The 12,580-nt window shown below is 39.8% G+C and overlaps 1 protein-coding gene across 1 annotated transcript in view; it reads right to left on the reverse strand.

The window, feature by feature from the left end:
• Positions 1 to 12,580, reverse strand: part of ptprt (protein tyrosine phosphatase receptor type T) — a 1,408,195-nt gene that overhangs the window by 1,044,523 nt on the left and 351,092 nt on the right. The gene's annotated exons all lie outside the window — the stretch shown is intronic.

Genomic DNA, 12,580 nt, shown 5'->3' on the forward strand with positions numbered 1-12,580 from the left:
AGACCAGAATAATAAAGGAAACAACTGCAGTGATAGTGGATTCACTGGCACTAATCTTCCAATAAACTTCGCTCACTAAATCACTGGTCAGGCCAATCATGGCCTGGCAACTTTTAACTTTTTGAGGTCCTCTTGAACACTTGAGGACACTACCTAAAGACTTCACATAAATCGCCTGTACCCATTTTAGAATTGTTGCCAATCCAGGCAGATTTTCCATAGTCAGGCCTCCCTAAAATGTTGGGACCTGGCCCTTGCACCACCATTAAGCAGATTCGGATTGTCTGCTGCTCCTACGTAACGGAGGTTACATTAAGCCCAATGATCCCTCATAAGGGCTCCCCAGTGCATGTGGCCAAAGATTTTCTCCCCAACAATAGATACAGCAGTACCTGTGTCTAGGGTATGGCCACTTACTTGGAGTTTGTTTTAATTGTGGTCACTTTGGGAGCAGTGATTTAATTTAGCTGTATAACTTCCTCATCCTCAGACTGATTTATTTGCAAAGCACTATTTTGAGGTGGTTTCACCATTTGACCTGGACAGTATGCGTTTTGCCTATTTTGGTAGCCATGTAGTCATAGGATCTGCTTTAGACAAGAGCAGTGTGGACATTCTTGCTCTTCACTGTGTTGTGGAGAAACCTTCTGTCCAACTCTGGAACCTTTCTGCCTCAGTCTTCAATTGCCCTTCCTTGGCAGCCAACAGGAGTTGCAGAATAGGAGTAGTCCAAGGCTGAGGACAGTACTGTCCATGGATCCCTGAAACTGCTGAGCCCCTCTTTTCCAAAAGGATCAATTTTGAGGCTTTCTCAAGGTCTAGATCTGATTCTGTCAGTAGCTTTTTATTGAGTCACAATATTATTAATTCCATAAACAAAACAATTCCTTAACATTTCCTGAAGTGCTGACCTGTACTGAGTGTTGCACCAATTTCCATAATCTCATCAATAATTCAGTAACTAGTTCCTCCGGAAGTCAATTTCCCATATTAAACCTGCAACTCTGCGATGTAACAGATGGCTCTGGCTCATAGTGGTCCACTATCATATCTACCAGTTTGTCAAAAGATTTTGACTATGGGGCTGCTGGGTAGGTTAAACTCTTTAAGATGCTGAAAGTTGAGGTGCCACAAGTGGTCAGCAGAATAACTTCTTGTTGGTGATCCCTTCTATCCCAATTGTCGGTAAAGGTTTTTCATTCTTCCACCTTCCTGTGGCAAATCCTTCAAACCTACCAAACTTACATCATAAATATGCAGGTTCCCAAACAACAGCATTTCCAATATTTTCCCAACATGGTCTTACGGGGGTCATTGAAAGTCAAAGCTGTCTGTAACAGCCAGACTGGAAAAGAGCAGTATTTATTATTGGACACCAAAACAGAGCCACTACCCATGTTATTCAGAGGCTGGTCCCAGCCCAGGACAGACAGTTCTGCACTTTATTTTGTTCTCTCTTTATATCTGGAAATGCAATCACAGAAAACTGAAATTTCTTTCCATCGTCACCAAATTACTCTGACAGTTTAGCTTATAATTATTAACCACCACCAGCAAATTCCCCATGTTGCCAATTAGATATTTATGTGCAAAGTCTGTTAAAGGTAATGTAAGCTATCTAGGTCTGCTTTATAAAGGGCTCAGATAATAAGTTCTATGTAGGCAGGTCACTGCCTGTTATCAAGGGGACTCATACTCAAACAAACTCCAACGGGAGTTTAATTAGTGATTCCCCATTGGTCTTATAGAGATTATCACAGAATTATGAAAAAAGGCAGGATTATGGAGTTGAGGATTATCAGATCTGCCACAATCTTGTTGAATTGCAGAGCAGACTCTATGGGTCGAATGGCCTACTTCTGAATGCACATCTTATTTTCTAACTCTTACTCTGAACCATGTTCTGCAAGAAGAGGCAGATACCATGAGAGATAATAGTGCAATTAAGGTAATACCACAGCCACCTCCAACAAGAGAGAATGTAGTCATCTCCCTCCAGCATCCAATGGCATTACCTAAATCCACCATTATCAAAATTCTGAATGTTACCATAAACCAGAAGCTGAACTGGACTAACTATACATGTACACTTGCTAGGAAGGACCGGAGCAGAGGCTTTAAAATCTGCGGTGGAATACTTATCTCTTGTGTCCCCAGTGTCTGTCTTACATCTGTAACCTCCGAAGTCAGAAATGCGATGGAATGCTTTTCACTTGCCTCGATGGGTGAAGCTCCAACGTTCAAGTAGCTCAGCACCATCCAGGACAAAGCAGAGTCTATTTGATCAGAAACCTCATCTACTACCTTCAATTTTCACTCCCTTCACCACCCTATCCACATTGGTGCAACGTGTACCACTCACAAACTGCTTTCACAACATCTTCCTACCCACAATCTTTATCCATTGTTATAGTAGGCTGTTGATGACTGAAAAGGTTAATGCTGATAACCTTTTTGTAAGGGCAATTAGGGAGGAGCAATCAATATTGGCCTACTCAACAATGCCCACATGTCATGAACAATGAAGAAAATAATATTAAGCCATTTGCTGAGGGAGGGAACCAGGCAGTAATCAATAGGAGGTTTCCATATTTGAGCTCAGGCCTTGAGGTTTCATCAGGTCCAGAATCAACGTCATGGACTCCCAAGGCTACTCCTTCTCATGTATATTAATGGATTTTTAGTAGGTCAATTCTGTCTCTGGGACAATGCATAACTCAGAACATTGATATCAAAGTTCTACATTGGTGCAACATTACGGGTAGTGCTGTTTTCAGAAGGCATGATTCATTTTTAAGTACTGACTTAAAAAGGAACCAAATTCAGTAACAAGAACAATCTGGATTCTGGAGTAAAACTTCAAATTTTATAGCTTCCTAAACAGAGTTGGATTTGGCAGAACTTACACAAACCATTATCCGAAAGACACACTAAACCAGACAATACTGCCAAGCTCAGCATACGGTTTCTTCAGACAATTTCCTTAAACAGAGGATATAAACTGTCTGTATGTGAAATACAAACAAACATTCATATCAGTTTTTATTTGTAGTAATCAGCAATAAAAGCAACTTAGTTCTGTGTTTTCTCCTCCCATTTGTTCTGAAGACATTGTTGAAAATTGACAATTTATAAGTCAAATGTTGGCTGTGTCTACACTTCATTTCCAGTTGGGGAAAGAAAATTGATATTGATGAAGTCAGAAAGCTATGCGCTTTGGATGATATGTTATTTTACTTTTACTTGGTGTTCAATAATTGTGCACATTGTAAACTGGGAATAAGAACCTTCAAACGTGGCTGTCTTGGACGGAGGCCAACAAATAAGGCTGGACAGTTATATAATAACCATCTGATTGAAAACCAGGACATACAAAGAATGACTCAATGTCATTAAACATGAGAAGCTTTCTTTGAACAGGTGAATGCCATTAGGGAGCCCTTCAACATTTCCCCACATAATTAGTAACAGCTTGTGGTGTACTGAACGCATTGAAGAATGTAACAAACTTTGTTCTACAACCTCATTACTGAACTTAAATAAATGATGGCAAATGGATGAAACCACCTTTCACTTTGCAATCTCTGCTGAGAAAAGGTGTGGATAGTTTTCACCCGAGATTCAAAAACACATTTTAATCTTTGAAATGCTTTTCTACAGAGATTCCTCAATACTTCTTGTTAATTTAGTCATGGGACATGGGCATCACTGGCTGGCCAGCATTTATTGCTCATCCCCAGTTGTCCTTGAGAAAGTAGTGATGAACCATCTTCTTGAAACACTAGGTCCATGTGCTTTGGGTGGATCCACAATGCCATAGGGAGAGAATTCCAAGATTTTGGTCCAGAAAACCTAAAAGAACAGTGATATATTTCCAAGTCAGGATGATGAATGGCCTGGAGGAGAACTTGCTGCTGGTGGTGTTCCCAAGTATCTGTTGCCCTTGTCCTTCGAGATGGAAGTGAAGCCCACTGCTCTCTTTATGAATGATACAGGACCATTTTCAAGTAAATCACTAAATTTTCTCCTTGTAGGCATGCCATTTAACAGCCAACTAATTATCTCCCATTGATATTGTGGTATAATCCTTATTACCGTGACTGACACCTTGTGGTACTTGTCATCTCAAGCACTCGGTGGTTAGAGTAAGAGTTGTTTGAGGTGTGTCACTGCCAACAATCCCTCTTTGTCTCAGGCCTGATAATGACCAGTGGTACAGAATACATCACCATTGAGCCTTTATCGAAAAACACTACTCTGTTAAAAAGATGGTTTCTTAAAAGGTAGCAAGGCAACTATGTTACAAGTTAGGTTTTTGTTTTGATCTCTTGGGAGCTGTAAAAACTACACTTGTTCCTTAGAATTCACTATCTTCACCCATAAGCTGTGGGTGACATCAGAAAAGGAGTTGCTCAATCTCACAAACATATTAAATCCTTCAGAATTATTACCTTATACAATTTATACTTTAAGATTACAGTATAGGCTTATTCTTTGTATACATGTAGTATACCATCTGATCATCATCTTACCTAAAATCTTTACATTCTCACTTGAATTCTTTTAAAGTTCAAGTTCCAATGATGTTCCAACAAAACTGTTTCATATTCTGAAAATGCAGTGTGCACTGTATCATGAAAATGTCAAAATTGGAAATTTACGCTTTGTGCAACAGGGATATCTGCATATTCACAAGAGGCCTCGCCTTGCTATATTTTGGGCCCTTTCCTTAATTTCTATATATGTAATATGTCAAATAGTCTTAAATCTTTCAGAAGTTGTTGCCCTCTGAGCAAATGCATTGTAATTCAATTACATTTCTCTATCAGTAGGTTCATTGCAAGATGTGTATATCTGGTAGAGTATATGACACCATAGTCTCTCTCCTTCTCTCTAAACACACACACACATTTCTGTTTTCCCTAGTGTATCAGCAGAGATCCTTACACCCTGCAAAGTATTGATAATGAATTTGAGGAAGGAAACTTCCTTCAAACTGCCACTAAAATCAAAATATGAAGTTTGTACTTGGGAATCAAGCTTTTAATACCTTAATTTCCCCTCAGATGCAACTCCCCTTGTTTTCAGAAGCTAAAGCTTCACACACAATTGGAAACATTCGTCAACAAAAGCTTCTAACATCCTGCCAGTGGATTTTGATGCCATGAGGTATCCCATACAATGAGCCAGTGTGCCCCAGCCACTAAGAAAGCAAATCTTATCAGGACTTACATACTTAATGGTAAGGTCCTGGGTAGTGTTGCTGAACAAAGAGATTTTGGAGTGCAGGTTCATAGCTCCTTGAAAGTAGAATCACAGGTGATTAGGATAGTGAAGAAGGCATTTGATATGCTGTCCTTTATTGGTCAGAGTATTGAGTACAGGTGTTGGGAGATCATGTTGCAGTTTTACAGGATACTGGTTAGGCCACTGTTGGAATATTGTGTGCAATTCTGGTCTCCTTCCTATCGGAAAGATATTGTGAAATTTGAAAGAGTTCAGAAAAGATTTACAAGAATGTTGCCAGGGTTGGAGGATTTGAGCTATAGGGAGAGGTTGACTAGGCTAGGGCTGTTTTCCCTGGAGCATTGGAGGCTATGGGGTGACCTTAAAGAGGTTTATGAAATTATGAGGGACATAGGATAAATAGACAAAGTCTTTTCCCTGGGGTGGGGGAATCCAGACCTAGAGGGCATAGGTTTAGGGTGAGAGGGGAAAGATATAAAAGACCTAAAGGGCAACATTTTCACATAGGGAGTGGTATGTGTATGGAATAAGCTGCCAGAGGAAGTGGTGGAAGGTAGTACAATTGCAACATTTAAAAGGTATCGGGATGGGTATATGAGTAAGAAAGATTTGGAGGGATATGGTCCGGGTGCTGGCAGATGGGACTAGGTTGGGTTGGGATATCTAGTCGGCATGGGCGAGTTGGTCCAAAGGGTTTGTTTTCATGCTGTACATCTCTATGACTCTATGATTAAATCTGAGGTACTCGGTACAATTGTCATGTAAAACATTATGGTTGTCTGCAGCACAAGTACTGGTTTCATCTCTATTGTGTCCCAGGAAAATTTCCCTTTTCTTAAGGAATTTAACTTGAATTTAATGGAAAATGTTGAAAGGAACAAACACAAGTGGCAACATAGATATGTTTTGGTATCATTTTGTGTCTCGATGGTATTGAAATTACTGTGTGATCTTCTGTTTCTGTCCCTAAAGATAGAGATTCAACATTATTGCCTACTTTTGAAATGAGGAAGATTGGCAGAGCCCATAAGACCATAAGAATAAGAGTGGAAGTAAGGCCATTCGGCCCATCCAGTCCACTCTGCCACTTAATCATGACTGATGGGCATTTCAACTCCACTTACCCACATTCCCCCCCCTATTCCTTAATCCCTTACGAGATCATGAATTTATCAATCTCTGCCTTGAAGACATTTAACGTCCCGGCCTCCACTGCGCTCTGGGGCAGTGAATTTCACAGGCCCATCACTCTCTGGCTGAAGCAAAGTCTCCTCATTTCCATTCTAAATTGATCCCCTCTAATTTTAAGGCTGTGCCCTCAGGTCCTAGTCTCCTCACCTAATGGTGAAAACTTCCCAGCCTCCACCCTTTCTAAGCTGAAAATGTGTTGCTGGAAAAGCGCAGCAGGTCAGGCAGCATCCAAGGAACAGGAAATTCGACGTTTTGGGCATAAGCCCTTCATCAGGAATGAAGGGTTCCTGATGAAGGGCTTATGTCTGAAATGTCGAATTTCCTGTTCCTTGGATGCTGCCTGACCTGCTGCGCTTTTCCAGCAACACATTTTCAGCTCTGATCTCCAGCATCTGCAGACCTCACTTTCTCCTCCACCCTTTCTAAGCCATGCATTATCTTATAAGTTTCCATTAGATCTCCCTTCAACCTTCTAAACTCTAATGAATACAATCAGAGGATCCTCAGCCGTTCATCGTATGTTAGGCTGACCATTCCAGGGATCATCCATGTGAATCTCTGCTGGACACGCTCCAGTGCCAGTATGTCCTTCCTGAGGTGTGGGGCCCAAAACTGGACACAGTATTCTAACTGGGACTAACCAGACTTTATACAGTTTCAGTAGCACATCATTGCTTTTACATTCCAACCATCTTGAAATAAATGACAGCATTACATTTGCTTTCTTAATCACGGGCTCAACCTGCAAGTCAACCTTTAGAGAATCCTGGACTAGCGCTACAAGATCCCTTTGTATTCAGCTTTATAAATTTTCTCACCGTTTAGAAAATAGTCCATGCCAGTATTCTTTTTTCCAAAGTGCAAGACCTCACATTTGCTCACATTGAATTTTATCAGCCATTTCCTGGACCACTCTCCTAAACTGTCTAAATCTTTCTGCAGCCTCCCCACCTCCTCAGTACTACCTGCCTGTCCACCTTACTTCGTATCATCGGCAAACTTCACCAGAATGCATTCAGTCCCTTCAACCAGATCATTAATATATAAAGTGAACAGCTGCGGCCCCAACACTGAACCCTGTGGGACACCACATTTGTCACTAGCTGCCATTCTGAAAAAGAACCTTTTTTCCCAACTATCTTTTGTCAGACAGCCAGTTTTCAATCCATGCCAGTAGCTCACCTCAAACACCATGCGCCCTCAGCAGCCTCCTGTGAGGTACATTATGAAAGGCCTTTTGGAAGTCTAGGTAGATTACATTTACTGGATTTCCCTAGTCTAATCTACTTGTTTCCTCTTCAAAGAATTTGAACAGGTTTATCAGACATGACCTCCCCTACGTAATCCATGCTGATTTGTTCTAATCTGACCCTGCACTTCCAAGAGTTTCGAAATCTCATCCTTAATGTTTGATTCTAAAATTTTACCTACAACCCAAGGTTAGGCTAATCAGCCTATAATTTTCCATCTTTTGTCTTGATCTTTTCTTGAACAAGGGGGTCACAACAGCAACTTTCCAATCATTTGGGACTTTCCCTGACTCCGGTGACTTTTGAAAGATTACAACCAATGTCTCCACTATTTCCTCAGCCACCTTCCCTCAGAACTCTAGGATGTAGCCCACCGGAACCAGGAGTTTTATTGATTTTTAGACTTTTTTAGCTTTTCTGGCACTTTCTGTTTTATAATGGCTACCATACTCAACTCTGCCCCTGACACTCCTTAATTGTTGTGTTATTACTCATGTCTTCCACTGTGAAGACTGACACAAAGTACTTATTAAGTTCTTCAGCTATTTCCTTATCTTCCATCACTAGCCTTCCTGCATCAATTTGGAGCCGCCCAATTTCTGCTTTTACCTCTCGTTTGTTTCTTAAGTATTGAAAGAAACTTTTACTTTAATTTCTAATATTACTGGCTAGCTGACCTTCATATTTAATCCTAAGCTTCCTTATTTCTCTCTTTGTTATCCTCTGTTTGTTTTTGTGGTCTTCTCAACCTTCTGATTTCCCAGTGCTCTTGGCCACCTCTCTTTTTCTTTCATACATTTCCTGACTTCCTTTGTCAGTCATGGTTGTCTAATTCCAATCCCCCTACCCCCAGGGTAATCTTACTTTTCTTTGGGATGAACTTCTGTACTGTATCCTCAATTACACCCAGAAACTCCTGCCATTGTTGCTCTGCTGTCTTCCCCATTAGGCTCTACTTCCAGTTGATTTTCGTCAGTTCCTCTCTCATGCCCCAATTACCTTTATTTAACTGTAACACCATTCCATCCGATTTTGCCTTCTCTCTTTCAAACTGCAGACTGAACTCTATCATCTTATGATCGCTGCCTCCTGTGTTCCCTTACTTTAAGATCTTTATAAAGTATGGCTCATTACATAGCACTAAATCCAGAATAACCTCCTCCCTTGTGGGCTCCATCACAAGCTGTTCCAAAAAGCCATTCCATGAATTCCCTTTCTTTGGATCCACCGGCAACATTATTCACCTGCATATTGAAATCCCCCATCATCACTGTGACCTTGTCTTTCTGACATGCCCTATTTTCTGCTACACCTTGTGCCCCTGGTCCTGACCACTGTTGCGACTTTTGTACTGAACTCCCATTATGGTTTTTTTGTCTTTGTGGTTCCTCAACTCCACCCACACAGACTGTACATCATCTGACCCTATATCATTCAGTGCCATAGATTTAATTTCATTCTTAACTAACAAGACAACCTCACCCCCTTTGCCCACTTCCCTGTTTTTTTGATAAGATGCCTGTACATTATTGAACTCGATTTCTTGCAGCACAGGATATTTACTAAAAACAATACAAACATAGAATCATTCAAAATAATTTGTGGATGCTCTGATGCACAATTATAATTTTGTTTTCATCATACGAAAAGCCAACTTTCTATTTCTTTAGCACAGCATGTTGTACATCTTTTTTTCTGAAAAAATTTTACATGGGATATGAGCATCATTGACAAGGCCAGCAGTTATTGTTCTCAATTGCCCACTTGTCAGTGGAGAGCTGACTTCTTAAACATTGCGGTCTGTGGGTAGGTTCAGCCACAGAGCTGGGATGGGGTTTAAGGGGATGAGTCACCCAATTTTGAACATTTCTAATTGAAAATGCTGTGTGATTTGGAGGGGATTTTGGAAATAGTGGTGATTACATGTGCCTCCTAGCCTGGCATTTTTCAGGTGGTAAAGGTCATTGTAATCTTCATCACAATAACAAAAAAGATGAAATCATACAATTGGGGGCAGGCATAAAAATACTGATCATGTTCACCTGAAATACCTGTCTGCGCTGTTTTAGCAATTGTTAATCCATTTTTAACAAATTAATTGTAAATACCAGGGAAATGAACTTTGAATGAATGCAAGCGTTTAAGAACACATGACCCATGACATAATGTCAGCAGCAAAATAGTGATTGCAGAGCTCTGATAACGTGTGTGTATGTTCACCCATGAATCACATAAGATTAACATGTGGGTACAGCAATTAATTCGGAAAACTACACAATATTATTGTTTAGTGCAAGAGAAATTTACTACAAAATTGAGAAGTTGTGCTTTAGTTTGACAGGGAATTGGTAAGGCCTTGTGAGACTACTGTGTTTAGTGCCAGTCTCTTAACTTAAAGAAGGAGGTAAATGCATTAGGAAGCAGTTCAGAGAGTTGCTCGATTAGTACCTGGAATGACGAAGTGGTTTTATGAACAAGGGTTGGACAGGTGAGACTTATATCCACTTGAGTTTAGAAGAGTAAGATCTGACTTGCTTGAAACATGTAAGATCATGTGTGGTCTTGACATAGGGTGCATAAAGAAAGGATGTTTCCTCTTCAGGAAAATCAAGAACCATGAGGTCATAGTTTAAGAATAAGTGGTTCCCCATTTAAGACAGAGAGAAGTTTTTTTTTCTCAGAGCATCATTAGTCTTTGGGACTCTCTTCCTCAAAGTTGATGGAAATAGAGTCCTTGAATATTTTTAAGGCAGAGAAAGATAGATTTTTGATAAGTAGAAGGTGAAAGTCACTGGAGGTTGGCAGGAACGTAGAGTAATCAGATCTGCTGTAATATTATTGAATGGCAGAGCAGGCATAAGGGGGTTCACCCAGAAGAAGGATCCAGCAAAACTGGCAAATGACAAATTGTGGGCTGACTCTCTTGCATAACCCAAAATGGAGGTTCAGTATGTCCAAAGTAAAACAAAGAACTGCAGATACACAACAGTAATTGCTGAAGAATCTCAGCAGGTCTGGCAGCTTCTGTGGAGAGAGATACAGAGTTAACATTTTGGGTCCAGTGACCTTGCTTCTGAACAGATGGGAGCTGGGAAAAGGATGGGGCAGGGGGAGGGGGAAGATGGAGGCCAAAGCGTGCGAAAAATGGTTAGACTGAAAATGGAATAGTTAAAAGTCAGTTTGGGACAATGTTTCGAGTCCAGTGACCCCTCCTCCAGTTTTCTCTCCACAGATGCTGCCAGACCTGCTGAGTTTCTCCAGCAATTTGACTTTTGATCTAGCACTTCCATGTGTGTTCATTTCCAAGTATTATTAGTTTTTCTACTGGTTTTGCTGCTTTGGAAGTGGTCTTCTCAAGCTTTTAATGCATTATTGATATGATAACACATTTAGTATGTCTACTTTTTTGACAACTGGAGTTGGGATTCAGATTTTTAATATTTATTCCTCACCCCTCCCCCTTTGTGATGCAGACCCACTCTTGCTTAGCGGTTGATAAAATTACCCCTTTAATTGCAGATTTGTTTCAATGAAAGATTCTGCAATATTGCCACTGGATCTTGATGCTGTATAACCTTTGCGAAGAGTTACAATATGGCTTTGTGTCATACATCACTTAAAAGATCATTATTACATCACTTTTGTTCATGACCCTCTATTCTATCTGCTCCTGAGCAGCCCCCAGACTATGGTCCTGATATAATTGACACATTGAGATAAAAAAAAAGGATAACATTTGGAAGACTAGCTGTGCATCACACAACATGACGGCAATATCTGAAAGATCTTGAGATGTGAAAAATGTGTTTAGTGATCAAGGTGATTTAAAATAAAAAGGCAAAATTCACATAACTGATGTACTGTCTAACTTTGAGGCAATTGCATGGGCTTCATTTAATTTTTTTGCTCAAAATGACTCATGTCAAAGGCTGAAATGATAACCACTAGGGTTCCACATGTTGCATTCCAAAAATACAAATGGTCAGAAACCCAATGAAGCCCATGTTACCTCCACCTGCAGAGCCTTAGAAAGACCCTGCCCATATATGATGACAGGTCATCAGAAAAAACAACAGAAGGAAGCTGGGAAATACAGAGGATGCTTTCTCAAGTTGAATTTTACTATTGCCATTCATAAATCAACTGAGAAATCAGGAAAGGAATGCAGAAAGCACATCAGTGCATTTATTTCCAAAAAAAAACTGTCAAGGATTCTCAACTTTGCATAATAGATGATAACACAGTTAATTCCATTAAAAGTATAAATTAATTACTTTATTGGCTCAATGAATTATCACAAACGCTCTGATTCTACATTTTTAAAGCTATCTTACAGCAAGACTTGGAGTATCACAACAGTGACAGGACATTATTGGCATTATTTTATTCATATAAAAAGCAGCAATAACTCAAAAGTGACACAAGTGAAGTTAGCAATCTTTCATGCCAATGAAATAACTTTATTCATATATTGTCAGCCATGTATTTACTGTGTATTATTGTCAAGTAAATATTACCATTCCTATGCAGATCAACTTTGAAGTCAGGTATCACAGTGATAAAATCTTTTTTTTTAATTTGCCAGGGAATTATTTGAGAGTATTTTTGAAACTACTATTACTAATATACCTGGTGTTGAATAGCTTTGGTGATGATTCAGATTTATAATTACCTTAAAATCAGTTACTTTATCTGCAAATTAAAACCACGTGAGTAACAGATGATGAATCACATTAATATGAGCCAAACCTACACCAGAAGATTGAAGCAACTAGTCCTTCCAAGTTTGGTTATCAAAAAGTAATGTTTATAACCTGACTGCAAGAACGTTAGAGGGCAACAGGCACAAAAAGGTGATCCTGTTCACCAATTATTACAAAGGTCTCAAATCA

The sequence above is a fragment of the Hemiscyllium ocellatum genome, chromosome 15 (genome assembly GCF_020745735.1).
Source record: "Hemiscyllium ocellatum isolate sHemOce1 chromosome 15, sHemOce1.pat.X.cur, whole genome shotgun sequence".
Lineage (NCBI taxonomy): Eukaryota > Metazoa > Chordata > Chondrichthyes > Orectolobiformes > Hemiscylliidae > Hemiscyllium > Hemiscyllium ocellatum.